Below are 16,637 nucleotides of genomic sequence, written 5' to 3' on the forward strand. Positions count from 1 at the left end.
CTTCCCTATTACTGTAGAGGACAACACCATCCTCCCAGTCCTCCAGGCTCTTACAACCTAGGAGTCATCCTGGATACCTCACCATCTCTCACCTCCCCCCATATCCAAGCTGTAGCCAAGGCCTGTCCATCTTACCTTTCCAGCATCTCTCAAATACACCCCCATCTCTCCTCTGACACTGCTACCATGCTGGTGCACACCTCACACGTGGACTATTGTAACAGCTCATAGTTATCAATTCAGCATAGACCTCCATAAATTATATCCAGAAAAAATAAAAAAAGGAACACAAGGTGGTTTGGGGAGGGAGTGAACTAACAGTGGGTGGGGTTTGGGGGGAGGAGGGAGAAGCCACACTGAGGCTGACTGATTATTGTAGATGGGGAGCAGAGCAATCTGGGTAGAGGAGAGTAAGGGCCAATCAATGGAGCTGAGCACATGCATGCACACACACACAGAGAGACACATACAACACACACACACACACACACACACACACACACACAAAACGACTTGAGTCTCTGGGGGAGAGGGAAACTGCTTATCTAAACAGCCTTACCTCTGAGAGTTCCTAAACCTCAAAGATGGTGGCCTGAGAGAGAGGCAGTGATAGAATCTCTGGACCCCAGACAACAAGTTGTCAAGAGGCCAGGCTAGGCCCAAAAGGGTTCCTGGATGAGGAACTGAGTATTAGAGAAGTGAAGAACATCCAGATGGTCCTAGAGCTGAGGAACAGCAAGGCACCTAACCTAATGCAAAAGCCCAATGGTTCAAACCTGAGCTGAGAATGGCATAATAGACTATCCATTGTGAATTGAGAAAATACAATACAGGTGTGGAAATCCTCTCAAATGGAGTACAGATGCAAAGCCTGCAAAACTGATTGCAATCTTCCTTTCCTTAAAAATCTCTAAAGAAACCTAGTAGGAGATTCCTAACCCAATGTCGGCCAGCCCCGGGCCTGTAGGAAGCCCCTCTGAAGGCAGACTTCACAGATGGTGGAGATAATCAGGAAGCTCTAGCATGCACTTGGGCTACTGTCTGGAGAAGGCCTAAAAACAGTCTGGCTTTAGGTAAAGGAAATACTGTCTAAGTCTGTCGTTGTTTGTCCCTAGTTCTGGAAGAGGACCACAACATCAGGGAGGTGGTGCCATGACATGCAAGTGAATTGGATTATAGTGAGGCAGGGCTATGCAAAGTCACCAGCCTCACTTTCTCCTTCGGAGCCATCTTGTTCCAATGGCCAGATATAGATCAGGACGACTTGAGATGACCCAGGATACAGTTGGGGACTTTGGCCTTTTTAAGCTTAGGTCTTTAACAGGTCTCAGTTTGACTAAGACAACACCCATTCAGTGATTTAAGCTAGGAAAGAAATGAGGCAGAGAATGGTTTCTATTAGCTAAGGTCTTTAACAGGTCTGTTTGAGGCAACACCCATTCAGTGATTAAGGATAGGTAAGCAACTAGGCAGAGAATGGCCTCTATTACCAAGTTTAAAAAAAAAATTGATCTGGGAGGGGAAGACACTGGAGGTTTCTGGCCAAAACAGAAACAATTGCTATTTACATTGACTCTGAGCCAATCAGGACCCAAACAATGACCAAGTTGGGCTTGGCCTGGGACTCTGTTTCCTAGGAAGGGTAAACTGGAACTGACTGATTTAAGTTTATTTTAAGTGTTATACCTGGCACATCTGCTTTTCCCATGTGGAGCTCTCCAGAAAAGATCGTTAAACCTGGAGTAAGCCTTCAGCTATAGTGAGTCATATTGACTTTCTCCAGCACAGGTAGGTGGCACAGTGGATGGAGCACTGGGCTTATAATCAGTAAGACTCATCTTTGTGAGTTCAAATCTGGCCTCAGATACTTACTAGCTGGGTGACCCTAGGCAAGTCACTTAACCCTGTTTGCTTCAGTTTCCTCATCTGTAAACTGAGAAGGAAATAGCAAACCACTCTAGAACAAGAAAACCCCAGATGGGGTCACAAAGAATAAGACATGACTGAAAGGCAGCAGAGAGGACACAATTAGTTTAAAGAGAAGACATTTAATAAAATGACACAATGAAAATAAAAAATTCCCTAATAAATCACAGATACACAGTGTCAGTGAGAATCAGACATAACTAGGGAACATGTGTGGAGGGGCATAGAAGTAGGGAGCTACCTAACCCTAGCATAAGCCCTATGAAGTCCAACTTCCCCAGTCTTAAATCTAGCTGTCACCTCCAATCTCAGCCCTCCCAGACTCCACTTTGAACCCTAGCTCCCATCCTAATCCCATCTCTAAAGCCAACATCAGCCCCAACCCCAGATTTAACTCATAGATTTAATCCCAGTCCTAAACCCAGCCCCAGCCTCATTCCCCTTCCCATCCCCAACACTAAATCCAGTCCCATCCCGTAGCCTCACCCCGACTGTAATCTCCCAATAATAGTCCCATTCTTCACTAACTCCCATCTCCAAGATCAGCCCAAGCATCAGCCCCAACCCACCAGCTCCCAGCTCTAACAGACCCCAGGGGTTGAGGCTCCTCCTACCTCCCAGGCATTCCCTCCAGAGTTCACAAAGTTTGTCACAAAGCTTAGCTGCCTATTAAAGGAAGTTATTTTTAAAATGCATTGGAGAGCCCTCCCTATAAAACCCCATTGTCCAGGAGAACAATATTCCCATTTTGTCCTTTGAGGAGCTCAGAGCATGGCCAAGGCCCATTCTCCTTGCTTCAACCCTGGGAGGGAAGCATATTTCTGCCTATCTCCCAGCTCTGGGGAGGGAGCCAGGCAACAGGGAGAAGGTCAAGGACCATAGGAAGTGGAATCTGGCTGTTCCTAGGGAGTTATCAGTCTGATGCTGGTTTACAGAGTAGGGGGAAAAACACAAAACAAGAAAGGAAGGGGGTCATGTGGAAGGAACCTCAGCCATGGCTTCACCAGCCAGAACTGGATCTGGCTGCCACTTCTGCCCATCCAGAGTCCTCAGCCACCCAGGGGGTTGATTAGGGTTAGGCTCAAAAGGCCTTCTTAGCTATTCATAGCTCATGAATAAATGCCAGGCTGGAAGGAAGGAGACAGCCAGGCCATACACAAACCCCAGCTAGGAGTATCTTCTTTTTCTATCCTACTGAAACTAATAAACAACAATAATAATAATAACTCCTACTACAACAACAATAACAATAATGATCGTGTATTATGTAGGTTAGGCTCACCCCCTCTACTTCCCAAGTAACAGGGGACTCCTGGACTGCTTCTGGATAAAAGAGAGAACAAGAAAGCCACTGTGGGCTCAGACCAACAGAAAAGCCCTGTGCATTATAATAACTATAATTTACAGAGCAGGTTAAAGTTTGCAGAACACTTCAGAGATGTTACATTTTAGGCTCTTTTTAGAGTAACTTGTCCACTTTCTGCATAAGACCTTCGCTGATCATTGCCAAAGGCAGTGATGGCTTGCAGCCACCACATCATCTCGTATTTATTTTGTTTATACTTCCGAGCGTCTCTGTTGTAGAATGTAAACTCCTGGAGAGCAGGAAATAGGGTGTGTTTGGGTTTTTTTTTTTAACCCTGGTGTCCTCAGTGCTTAGCATATAGTAGATGGTTAATAAATACTTATTGATTAATTAATTGAGCCACTTAGCAGGAATAATTTGTTCAAATTGGAAGCAACCAGATGCTACTTCCTTCTCCAGGCATTTGGATACTATTCAAGTTCTTTCCTAGCATGGCCCCACCCTTGTCTCCAGCCTAGAATTCTGGGGTCTCCTATCCCTCAAACTCTCCATTCAACTGAATTTAAAAGTTGATTCAAGGGGACATTCTGTGAAACTTGCCCCAGGAACCAAGATCGATAGCTATAGCTCTATCCTCTCTTCCACATTAGGGATCAAGCATGATTTGCAGACAGTCAATCAATTGTTAGACACTTCCCCTTGGGAAGCAAGAGTCGCTCCCCACCAAAGGATCCAGATTCCCACTAACCTAGCTGCCCCAGGACCTGTGGGAATCTCGCCAGAAGGGCAGCCAGCCAATACCCCTTCCCCATTCCTCTACACCCACTCAGTTCACCAGGAAGTGAGAACAAAGGAAATGGGAGGGGTGGGAGGAGAGAGAAGAATTGAGGAGGATGCCAGGCCTAGGGTTCCTGGTTCCTAGAGAATTCTGAATTTTTGGAGCCCTATTGGCCCCTTGTTTCTTCCATCAAGGCAGGGCCAAGAGTCTGACTGGGAAGAAGGAAGGAGGAAAAAAAAGACCTAAAGAAGGGAATTAATTGGCCAAATATCAAACCATATGAGGTGAGAAGGTCAAGACTTAACCTGGTTGTTATGACCTCTGAGTGAATCTTTTTTTCACTGTTATCACTCAGGCCGAACAAAAGCCCACAGAGACGAAGTGACTCTAGGTGCTGACCTAAGAGATTCGCTTAAAGCTCTGGCTTCAGTCCACTCATGGGGAAAACCTCTCCCTGGCTGCTTTCACATCAAGGAACTCTTAGGATTACTTTATGGAGTTAGGAAAAAAGATAAAATTAAATTAATCTAGAGGGACAAAAAGTCAAGAACCTCAAGGGAGATCAAGAAAAAATGTGGGAAGAACGGAGGCTTAGCAATACTAGATGTCCCACTATACCACAAAGCAGTAATCCAAAATGATTTGATGCTGGTTAAAAAAAAAAGTGGCTGAACAGTAGAATGAATTAGACATAAACTATATAGACAGCAAATAAACACAGTAGCCTAGTGTTTGATAAACCCAAACCCCAGATACTGGGCTAATGACTCACTATTCAACAAAATCTTCTGGGAAAACAAGAAAGCAGTCTGGCAGAAATTAGGTTTAGACCAACACTTCACACACTATACTAATACCAGCTCCAAATGGATACGGGACACATGTAAAAGGTTGATGTCATAAACAAATAAGAGGTACAAGAAATAAATCACATTTTGGATTTGTTTGTAAAGAACTTACGACCAAATAAGAGATGGAGAAGAATAGACAACTTTTATTATATAAAATTTAAAGGTTTTTGCACAATCAAATGCAATGGGGATAAAATTAGAAGGGAAAGTTAACTGGGAAAAAATCTTAACAGCAAGTTTCTCTTATAAGCATCTCATTTTCAAGATATACAATGAACTGATGCAAATTTATAAGAATAAGAGACATCCACCAATTGATAAATGGTCAAAGGATATGAACAGGCAGTCCTCAAGGGAAAAAAATCCAATCTATTAATTTGTTGTGCTGCTCAGTCTCAGTAGTGTCTTTTTGTGACCTCATTTGGGTTTTGTTGGCAAAGATACTGGAGTGGAGTTCATTTTACAGATGAAGGAACTGAGGCAAACAGGATTAAGTGACTTGCCCAAGGTCATACATCTAGAAAGTGTCTGAGGCTATATTTAAATTCAGGTCTTCCTGACTCCAGGCCTGGCACTCTATCCACTGTGCTAACTAGCTATCTATAGCTATGTGGGGAAAAAAAAAAAGCTTCAAATCTCTAATAATTAGAGAAATGCAAATTAAAGCAACTCTGAGGTTCTAAACTTCACATATTCATCAAATTGGCAAAACTGACAAAAAAAAGAAAAGAAAACATGACAAATGTTGGAGGTACTGTGGTAAAACAGGCACATTAATGTACATTTGGTGGAGCTGTGAACTGGTTGGGCTGTTTCTGAAAGCAATTTGGGAACTATGCCCCCAAAGTCACTAAACTGTGCATATCCACAATATCACTAGGCCTGTTTTCTCCAAGGAGATCAAAGAAACAGGAAAAGGACCCTTCTGTACAAAAATATTTATGGGCTCTTTTTGTAGTGGTAAGGAACTGAAAACTAAAGCCCATTCTGCTTCTCTATTTTTTTTAGAATGAGAGATCTTTAAATGCAGATTGTCTTCCTTTTACATGTGTTCCTAGCACTTAGCATGGTCCCTGGCACACAGCAAGCACTCAATAAATGTTTTTTCTTTCAATTATTTGATTCTTTTGACTTTCCTGGCTCTAGTCCTACCTCCACCCTCAGCCCCACTGCTGAAATCCTTTCCTCCTTTCAAGGAGGTACCCCCTCCTCCATTTAGCCTTTCCTTGATTCCTTCCAACTGAATATGACCTCTCCCTTCTCATATCTTATGCTTCTGCATTTGACTCCCTCATAATCACCTATTACATTCCAATTTGTATCAAGTTTATCTATCTGTATTTCTTATACCCCTACTAAACTGTAAAATTGTCAGCTCCTCAAGAATAAGTAGTACTTCTTTTATTTATCTTTGTTTTCTCTCACAGCATCCAGGTTGTAGGATACACTGAGGGTATGAGCCCCCATTAGTGTGCTGCTAGATACCGTGATCTGATGAGGCTACAAGGAAGAGAACAAAGAAAGAGAAAACCTCCCTCCCCAAGGAGTAATCTCTCTCTCTCTTTTTTTTCTTTTTTTCTTTTTGGGGAGGCAATCGGGGTTAAGTGACTTGTCCAAGGTCACACAGCTAGTAAGTGTCAAGTGTCCGAGGTCACATCTGAACTCAGGCCCTCCTGACTCCAAGGCTGGAGCTCCATCCACTGCACCACCTAGCTGCCCCAGTAATCTCTTTAAAGGACTGTCTTCCTCTAACTGACAGCAGAACTAGCAGCTCAGCCTCTTAAGCACCTTGAGAGGTATAACCAATGGGAGAATGACTCAAACTGATTCAGAGAGAGATGATCATACTTTTTAAGGGGATCACAAGGTGTTAAAACCTTGTTTACCCATTGACACCTAATGAACTATAATTATATCAACTGAGCTGGGGGGAGGGGGGAGGGGAGGAGTAGTTTGGGTAGAACTAAATCCTCTCCCATTTATATTATGTGCCAACTCTCTAAAAATCTATTATTTCGGTAGTGTGGGGGCTCTTTCAATGAAGAGAAAGAAACCGCAACCCATTTATAACTTAGTAGGTGGTCTTTGAGACTATCCCTCTGCTGCCAACTTGGTGATAAAGATGAGTTTCTCTGAATTTAGCTAACTTAATCCTTGGACAACAAACAAAGTCCCTCACTGGGTCCTATCAGGACCTGCCAGAGCTAGGAATCAGGTGGTAGAGTCACTTCAGTTCCACAGGGAGGAATTAGAGTAGAGAATTAGTGAAAATATAATATGGAGACTCAGGATTTAGAGTTGAGACAGATTTTAGAGATCATCTAGTCTTCACCTGAAGCCTGTGAACTTCTTCAAAAAACTTCTTTAAAAAATATTGTGATAGGGGGCAGCTAGGTGGTACAGTGGGTAGAGCTCCAGCCTTGGAGTTAGGAGGAGTTCAAATCCAACCTCAGACTCTTGATACTTACTAGCTGTGTGACCCTGGGCAAGTCACTTAACCCCCATTGCCTAAGCAAAAAAAATTATGATAACTATATTTCAGTAATATTGGCTTCCCTTACAACTCTCTGTATTTATTTTGTACATTTGTTGTTATTGTTCAGTCATGTTGGACCCTTAATGACCCTACTTGGGGTTTTCCTGGCAAAGATACTGGAGGGGTTTCCGTTTACTTCTCCAGCTCATTTTACAGATGAAGAAACTGAAGCAAATGGGATTAAGTGACTTACTCAGGGTCACACAGCTAGTAAGAGTCTGAGGTCAGATTTGAATTCAGGTCTCCTTGACTCTAGACCCACGGCCCAGTGGATACACTATGCCACCTAGCTGTCTTGTGAATCTTGGTGGATACGTTGCCAAATATCTAATAGTTTCTGCAGTTACTTTGAATGGAATTTCTCTTTCTAATTCTTCCTTCTGTCTTTTGATGGCTTTGTATATAGGAATATTGATGGTTTATATGGATTTATCTTATATCTTGCAATTTTGCTGACATTATTAATTATTTCAATTAATTTTTAGTTGACTGTAGGCTTCTCTAAGTATAGCATTATACCTGCAAAAATCAATAAATTTTGTTTTCTCTTTTCTTACGCTTATTTCCCCAATTTCTTTTTGTTGTCTTATTGCATGTCTAGCACTATGCTGAACAATCTTGACAACAAGAGCATCCTTGCTTTACTCTTGATCTTATTGGAAGGGCCTCTAATTTTTTTCCATTCCATACAATGTTAACAAGCAATTTTTTTTCCTTTTTCTGGCTAGGCAATGGGATTAAGTGACTTGCCCAGGGTCACACAGATAGTTAAGTGTCTGAGGCCAGATTTGAACTCAGATCCTCCTGAATTCAGGGCCAGTGCTCTATGCCCTTCACCACCTAGCTGCCCCTCAACAAGCAATTCTTAAGCACTTACTATGTGCCAGGCACTGTGCTAAGCACTGGGAAGACAAATACAAGCAAAAAGAAAGACTCCCTGTCCTCAAGGAGCTTACACTTTAAGGGGGAAGACAACATATAAAAGGAAGCTGAAGAGCTTGAGGGGGAAGAGGAGGTATCCAGTCCATTTTTGGAGAAGTCCAATGATGGAAAAGTCCAAAAGAATTTAGACTAGTGAGAAAGGTTTGCTCTTAGATTTGGAGAAATATTATTTATTATATTAAGGAAAGATCCTTTTATTCCTGTGTTTCAAGAGATTTTAACAAAAAGCCATTTCAGTATCTAGTGATATCATCATAATTATTATAATTTTTTTTTTTAGTGAGGCAATCAGGGTTAAGTGACTTGCCCAGGGTCACACAGCTAGTAAGTGTTATGTGTCTGAGGTCGAATTTGAACTCAGGTCCTCCTGACTCCAAGGCTGGAGATCTATCCCCTGTACCACCTAGCTGCCCCCATCATGATTCTTATTATTCATATCATCATCATCGTCATCATCATTATTATATTGAACCAACTCTACACTTCTGGTATAAACACAACCTGGTTATAGTGAATATAACCTTTCTAATATGTTATTGTAGTCTACTTGCTAATATTTTATTTAAAATTTTTTCTTTAGTGTTCGTTAGAAGTATTACTATGTAGTTTGTTTTATCTCTGCATGGTGCAGCTATTAAAACCATATTTGTATCAGAGATAGACACTGGAGGGGTGCAGACTATCCTATGTCTTTGGCCTTATCTCATACAAATCCTTTCCATATACTTTGTTCCCCAGCCAAACTGAACTACTCTGAGCCCTAAGTGTCCCCGGTACCTTCTCTGCCTTTCCTGACCCTCTTCCCAAGGTTCACAACCCTTCCTCTACTTCATTTGTCTGTCGAATTCCAGCCCATTCTTTAAACTCCAACTCAAATGTTCCCTGCTCAAGGAAGCCTTCCTTGATCATCTAAACCATCAAAGCCCAGTCCTCAGAGGTCACAAAGCATTGCTGTTGTTTGTCCTTCATTTTTGAAGAAGACCAGTGTCACAGAGTGAATATTACATTAAAGTTTGAGACCTGCTACAAGAACTTATCTACCTAATTATCCTTACATGATTTATGTAAAATATCAAACTGATGAATAGGGGTGGATCCTGAGAAGTGAATTATTTCTCATACCTCCTCAGATTGCCATTGTTTGCTGCTTCAAAAAGATCGCTAAATATTTTCTTACATCCTTAGCATTTGTTTGGTTTAGGATTTACCACTCCCTTAGTCTGCCCTCCCTTTAATCCCTCTCCATCTTTCTCCCCTTTCCTCCTATTTCTCAGCTGAGTAAAATGTATTTCAGTATCCAAATCTGTGTGTGTGTGTGTGTGTGTGTGTGTGTGTGTGTGTGTGTGTGTGTGTGTGTATTCTCCCTTTTTTTTTTTTTGGCTAGGCAATAGGGTTAAGTGACTTGGCCAGGGTCACACAGCTAGTAGATGTCAAGTGTCTAAGGCTGGATTTGAACTCAGGTATTCTATCCACTGCACTACCTAGCTGTCCTCTAATCTCTCTTTTTTTGATCAGTTCAGATCAGAATGAAATTCAAACGTCAGCTGCTCCCACCCACCCCATCCTTGTTTATTTAGATGCTTATCTGTGTACTTTGTTTACTTAAGATAATTTCCCCTAATCTTCCTTTCCCTCCCTCTCCAGTGTATTCCTCTTCCTTTCTTTTTACATTTTTTCTTAAGGTCATCAAGACATAACCGAACCATTCCCAAGCCTTATCTAATTGTACTCCCTCTATAGACCCTGATGATAATAAGATGCAGAGGGGAGACCTGTCATTTCCCTATATTTGAATTAAGAAGCTTATCTTTATTTGGTCCTTCATCACACTGTTCTTTCACGTTTACCTTTTTACGTTTCTCTTCATTGCTGTTTGAACTTCAAAGTTTCTCCACAGCTCTGATCTTTTCATCAGGAACACCTGGAAGTTCTCCATTTCATTAAAAATCCCATTTTACAACCCCTTCCCCAAGGGGAAAGCCTCTGCCTCATTGGGTCTAGGTCTTCATCTGCATTCACTTCATTATTCTGCTTTTGGGAAGCTATAAAAATGTTTATCATCAAAATTTCTTTTGTTGCTTTAAGTCTCTAATTTTGTGCCAGGGAAAACCTCCCAGTAGTAACAAAATCCACCTGTTATGCTCCCTGTATACCTCATCGAGCATAGACCTCCTTCTTACTGACCATATTTCATCTTTCAGGGACATCCACAAGTTGGTACTTCATTGAATGCCTCCAGTATCTTAAAGACATCCATTTCTTTTCAAATAAGCAAGATTGTTAGCCACAGCTAATATGGGAATTTATTTTGTTTGACTATATATATTTGCTATGAGGATCTTTGTTTTCCCCAGTGGTGGGGAAGAGAAAAAGTAGGAAGGAGATAAAATGCTTATTGATTTAAAAAATAAAATTTAATTAAAACAAAATAAAAATAAAAACAAATGGTGAAACAGAAAACATAGACCTGTAAGAAACAAGGCTTGGGGAGACAGGCTCAGTGCTTTCCCCAGGAGAGTTCAGAAGTTGGGGTGATGCAAAGACCAGGATAGTCAAGACACCCCCAACTGTGTTCTCAGCAACAGAAATAGCTTCTACCCATTCAGGGTCTGATTTCCCTACAACTAAGTGATGGTCTTTGTCTTACATCTTGATCATTTCTTTCTTGTTCAATTTGCTTGTACCTTCTTTCTTTCTTCATGCCTCTCTCTTTCTCTCTCTCTCTCTCTCTGATAATTAATTAATTTATTTTTAGTTTTCAACTTCGTTTCCATAAGATTTTGAGTTTTAAATTTCCTACCTCTCCCAATTCTTCCTCCCCCCACCCCAAGATGGTGTACAATCTGATATAGACTCTACATATACATCTCTCTCTCTCTCTCTGTCTCTCTCTCTCTCTCTCTCTCTCTCTCTCTCTCTCTCTCTCCCTCTCTCTCTCTCAGACATCACAACACTTTTTATTATTTTTTATTTTTTAATAAATTTATTTTTAGTTTTCAACAATCACTTCCATAAGCTTTTGAATTTTGAATTTTTCTCCTCCTCCCTTCCTCCCTCCCCAAGATAGCGTGCATTCTGACATAGGCTGTACATATACATTCCTATTAAGCACATTTTCATATTAGTCATGCACAAAGCATATTTTTTAAAAATTTATTGATATCTTTTGTTTTTTACATCACCAAAATTCCTCCAGTATACTTTCCTCCCTCTAGTGCTTAGTGTAGGGCCTGGCACATAGTAGGTGCTTAATAAATGCTTATTGAATTGAATCTCTCCAAGAGTGTCATTCCATATAAGGAATAATATTTTTAAAGAAAAGAAAAGTTAGTAAAACTAATCTATACATCAAAAAAAAAAGTCTAAATACAACGTGCCACATCAGTGAACTGTCCACCTCTACAAAGACATGGTTTGGGGAGTGTCATCTCAAACCTCTTTTTCGAGCCATACTTGTTCTTTGTAATTTTGCAACATTCATTTTTGATTGTCTTGTGGTGTCTGGTTGTCTTCTGCTGACATTGTTAGAGTCATCATGTATATTATTTTGTTGGCTATGCTTACTTTACTCTCCGTCAGTTCCTGTAAGTTCAAGGAAGGGGAAGGAGCTAGAGTTCAGCCAGTGCCAGCAGTCAAATGATTACAAGGGAAAGGCCCTGTAAAGGCCCTAAACTAAATATAATTATGAACAGTAAGAACCTCGTCTGGTTGACTAACCAACTTACGCAGTGAGATGCCTGAACAGAATTTTGTGGTTTCCTTGACTGTCTTTGCAACTGGTGAATTTATCCCCTTTTCACTTCCTCCCACTACCTTGCTTCATTATTGCCTGGCAAACTGATTTACCCTTAAATATAATATATTTCTTACATATACTTTTATAATGAGTTTTGTCACCAAATAAAAGTGAGCTGATTTTCATTGCCTTTCTTTCTGTCCGCAGCATTTAGCACAGTGCCTGGAACATAGTAAGTGCTTAATAAATCTTTGTTGACTGGCTAACTTTGATCAAGTGTTTGCCATAGAAAAGTTGACCCCCACCCAGCAATAGCACTTCTAGGGCTGTATCCCAAAGAGATCATACAAATGGGAAAAGGACCCACATGTTCAAAAATATTTATAGCAGCTCTTTTTGTGGTGGCAAAGAATTAGAAATTGAGTGAATGCTCATCATTTAGGGAATGGCTGAACAAGTTGTGGTATATGAATGTAATGGAATACTATTGTGCTATAAGAAATGATGAACAGGCAGACTTCAGAAAAACCTGGAAAGACTTGTATGGTCTGATGCTGAGTGAAGTGAGCAGAACCAGGAGAACGTTGTACACAATAACAGTCATGTTGTGCGATGACTAACTTTGATAGACACTGCTCTTCTCAGCAATGCAAGGGTCTAAGACAATTCCAAAAGACTCATGATGGAAATTGCTATCCACATCCAGAAAAAGAACCATGGAGTCTGAATGCAGATCAAAGCAGACTATTTGCTCTCCTTTTCCTTTGTTGTTTTGTTTTGTTGCTTTGTTCTTGTGGTTTCTCCCATTAGTTCTAATTGTTTTTTACATCACGGCTAATGTGAAAATATACTTAATATGAATGTATAAGTAGAGCCTGTATCAGATTACACACTGTCTTATGGAGGGGGGAGAAAAGGGAGGGGAAGAAAATTTGAAACTCAAAATCTTATGGAAGTGAATGTTGAAAATTAAAAATAAATTATTAAAAAAAGAAAAGTCAAACCCCCCCCCCAGACAATTGGGGAAGGGATTGATCATACAGGTAGAGGGACTGGCCTTGGTGAGGAGTAGGGCCACCTCTTCTTGTCAGATAGGGATGAAGGAGAAACTAGTGGCAGAAGGTATCTGAGTGGCATGAGATGAAGAAGAGACAAGAGGGAACTCATGGAGATTGGCCTCAATTTTTTTGATAAAATTTGAGGCAAGGTTCTCATTTGAAAGGATGAGGGAAGGGGAACCATGGAAGGTCAGAGGAAGGAAGAGGAGCATTCTGGAGGTATGTAGACAACAGCTATGAGGATTTTGATAAGATGGTAAATATTAATTGTGTGAACCTCAAAGGAAGAGAAGTTACTGAGTGATAGAGATAGGGAGAGAACCTATAAATAGCAATGGGGAGCAAGGAGTATTCCAATTTTCCCATCTTGACCTTGGAACTGAGAGAAATGAATTAAAGTCTAGCCAGTACTAGAAAGTATATCCAGGGTGGGTGTGTCAAGGGGGAGAGGTCTTGGGGATTACCAGAAAATGGAAGGAGTGGGAGAAGAAAAGATTGAAGATGAAGACAAGTTTATTGCCTATAGAACAGGCATTCCAGACAGAAGAGAGGAAGGGATGGATGGCATTTGATTGGGACTTCATGAGGTGGGAGGGCTGAGGAGGATGAGAATAAGGAAACAGGTGGTAGTAGACAGAGAATGGGGTTTGAATGATGACTATAGGGGTTCAAAATCACTGAGAAGTGTAAGTAGGACCAAGTATGAGTATTTCATCATTGAGTAGAAGACATCACTCCTCTTCCTGGAGAAGGCTCAAGATCAGGCATAAAGTAAAGGATCAGATAGGAGGCCATTCCATCCTATCTCCTTCAACAGGTTCCCCTAGGTCATCCACACCTTCTAACTATCTTTAATCTCTCCTTGTCTACTAGCTCCTTCCCTACTGGCTACAAACATGCCACTGGCTCCCCCATCCTCCAAAAACCCTCACTTGATCCTTCCATCTGCACTAACTGTCATCCAGTATCTCTTTTGCCCATTGTGACTTAACTCCTTGGAGGAGAAAGTGAGGCTGGTGACTTTGCACAGCCCTCCTTCACTCAAATCCAATTCACTTGCATGTCATGGCATCACCTCCCTGATGTCATGGTCCTCTTTGAGAATGAAGAACAAACACTAGCCTCCGTGAGTAGTAGTAATAGAAGGAGGAGCTGCCCTACTGGGGACCCAACTGTAATGAGGCAAAACAGCTTTTTTCCTACCTTCTTTCCTTCCTTCCTTCCATCCTTTCTTTTTTCTTTTTCTTTCTTTCTTTCTTTCTTTCTTTCTTTCTTTCTTTCTTTCTTTCTTTCTTTCTTTCTTTCTTTCTTTCTTTCTTTCTTTCTTTCTTTCTTTCTTTCTTTCTTTTGTTCTTCTTTCCTTTCCCTTCCCTCTGTCCATATAGGGTATCATATCCTTACCTTCAGGTGCTCTGCCCAAAGAAATGTCAATTTTGATCTCTGAAACCTAGCAAGATATCTTAGGGTTTACGAATTAGATTTCTTTCTTAAGGACCATGTTTCAAACCCAATCCCTCTCATTGACTGGCCAACAACAGGTCCCCAGCCAAGCCCTACTTGGTCACTGTTTGGGCTGTCATGGACTGAGAGTGAATGCAAATAGCAAGTGTTTCTATTTTGTCCAGAAGCCCTAAGTGTCTTTTCCTTCCAGATTGATTTTTTTTTTAATTAGGTAAAAGAGGCCATTCTCTACCTCATTTCTTACCTATCCTTAATCACTAAATGGGTGTTGCCTCTGTCAGACAGAGACCTTTTAAAGACCTTAGCTTAAAAAGGCCAAGGTCTCCCACTGCTTCCTGGGCCATCTGCAGTAGTCCTGCCACTGGACCCAGATGGCTCTAGAGGAGAAAGTAATTGCATAGCCCTCTCTCACTTAAATCTAGTTCCCTTGCATGTCATGGCATCACCTCTCCTCTTCCAGAGTGAAGGACAAACAACAACAACTCTTTGAGAAGGCCATGTGCAATAGGTGCTTCCTCTTCTCTCACTCTCCCTTCTTAACCACCTTCAATCCAGCTTCTGACTTCATCATTCCTCTGAAGTTAACGATCTCTTATCGCCAAGTCCAATGACTTTTTTTTCAATTCCTCTTTCCTCGTGACCTCTCTGGAGCCTTTGACATGGTTGGCCACCCTCTTTTCCTTTATAGTCTCTTCTCTCTAGGTTTTCAGGACACCACCCTCTCTTGGTTCTCCTATCTGACTGCTCAGTCTCTTTTGCTGGCTCCTCATCCAGGTCACACCTTCTAATCATAGGTGTCCCTCAGGATTCTGTCCTGAGCTTCTTCTCCCTCTATATTACCTCACTTGGTGATTTCATCAGCTCCTATGGGTTTAATTATCATGTCTATGATGATCATTCTAAAATCTACTTATCCTGTCCTAATCTCTCGGCTGACCTCCAGTCTCCCCTCTCAACTGCCTTTTAGACATCTTGAAATGGATGTTTTGTAAACATCTAAAAGCTCAACATGTCCAAAACTGAACTCATTTTCCTTCCCCCCAAACCCTCCTCACTTCCTACCTTCCCTATTAGTGTCATAGGTAACCCCATCCTCCCAATCCTCCAGGCTCAAAACCAATGCATTATCCTCAACTCCTCACCCTCTCTAACCTCCCCCACATACAATTTGTTGTCAAGAGCTGTCAATTTCACTGTTGCAACATATCTCTTTTTAAAAAATTTATTTAGGGACAGCTAGGTGGCACAGTGGATAGAGCTCCAATCTTAGAGTCAGAAAGACCTGAGTTCAAATCTGACCTCAGACACTTGACACTTACTAGCTGTGTGACCTTGGGTAAGTCACTTAACCCCAATTGCCTCACCAAAAAAAAAATTAATTTGTTTTAAACTTAAATACATAATAAGAAAAGGAAAAGAAATGCAAACTTAAATCCAAAATAAGAAATGAGAAAAAAAAAGCATTGCCATGTGCACAGCAGAACTTAGGAGAGGATTCCAAATATACAGCAATAAATTTCCATTTCAAGAAAGCCTATATCACAAATGCTTTGCATTGTGTTCAGAGCTGTCCATCTTTTCTTTGCTTTCTTGTAAGTTTTATTTTGTTCTCTGCTGTGCACTTTTTACCTTGTGCTTTTTCCCCTTTCCTCCCTCTCCCCCCCCAAAAGGTACAATTAAGCACAGATATATTTATATACATATATACATACATATACACATACAAACATACCTACATATACATACACAAAGATATATACATGCATATACACATACATACATACCCTTATATACAGATACATATTCTTAGATATCTAATAATCACACTCATATATAGACATATACACTCATATGCATTTACATAAGACTGTCTGTTTCTCTGAGGGTAGATAATCTCTTCCTTCATAAGTCCAAATCTTTCCATATTTTTCTAAGTCCACCAACTCCTCATTTCCTACACCACAACAATATTCTATCATTATACTATCTAGTCATTTTAAATAGTCTAAAACAATATTGGTTAATACAGCTGACATATAGTGT

This window comes from Phascolarctos cinereus, unplaced genomic scaffold (genome assembly GCF_003287225.1).
Source record: "Phascolarctos cinereus isolate Bilbo 61053 unplaced genomic scaffold, phaCin_HiC Scaffold_726;HRSCAF=1367, whole genome shotgun sequence".
Taxonomy (NCBI): domain Eukaryota; kingdom Metazoa; phylum Chordata; class Mammalia; order Diprotodontia; family Phascolarctidae; genus Phascolarctos; species Phascolarctos cinereus.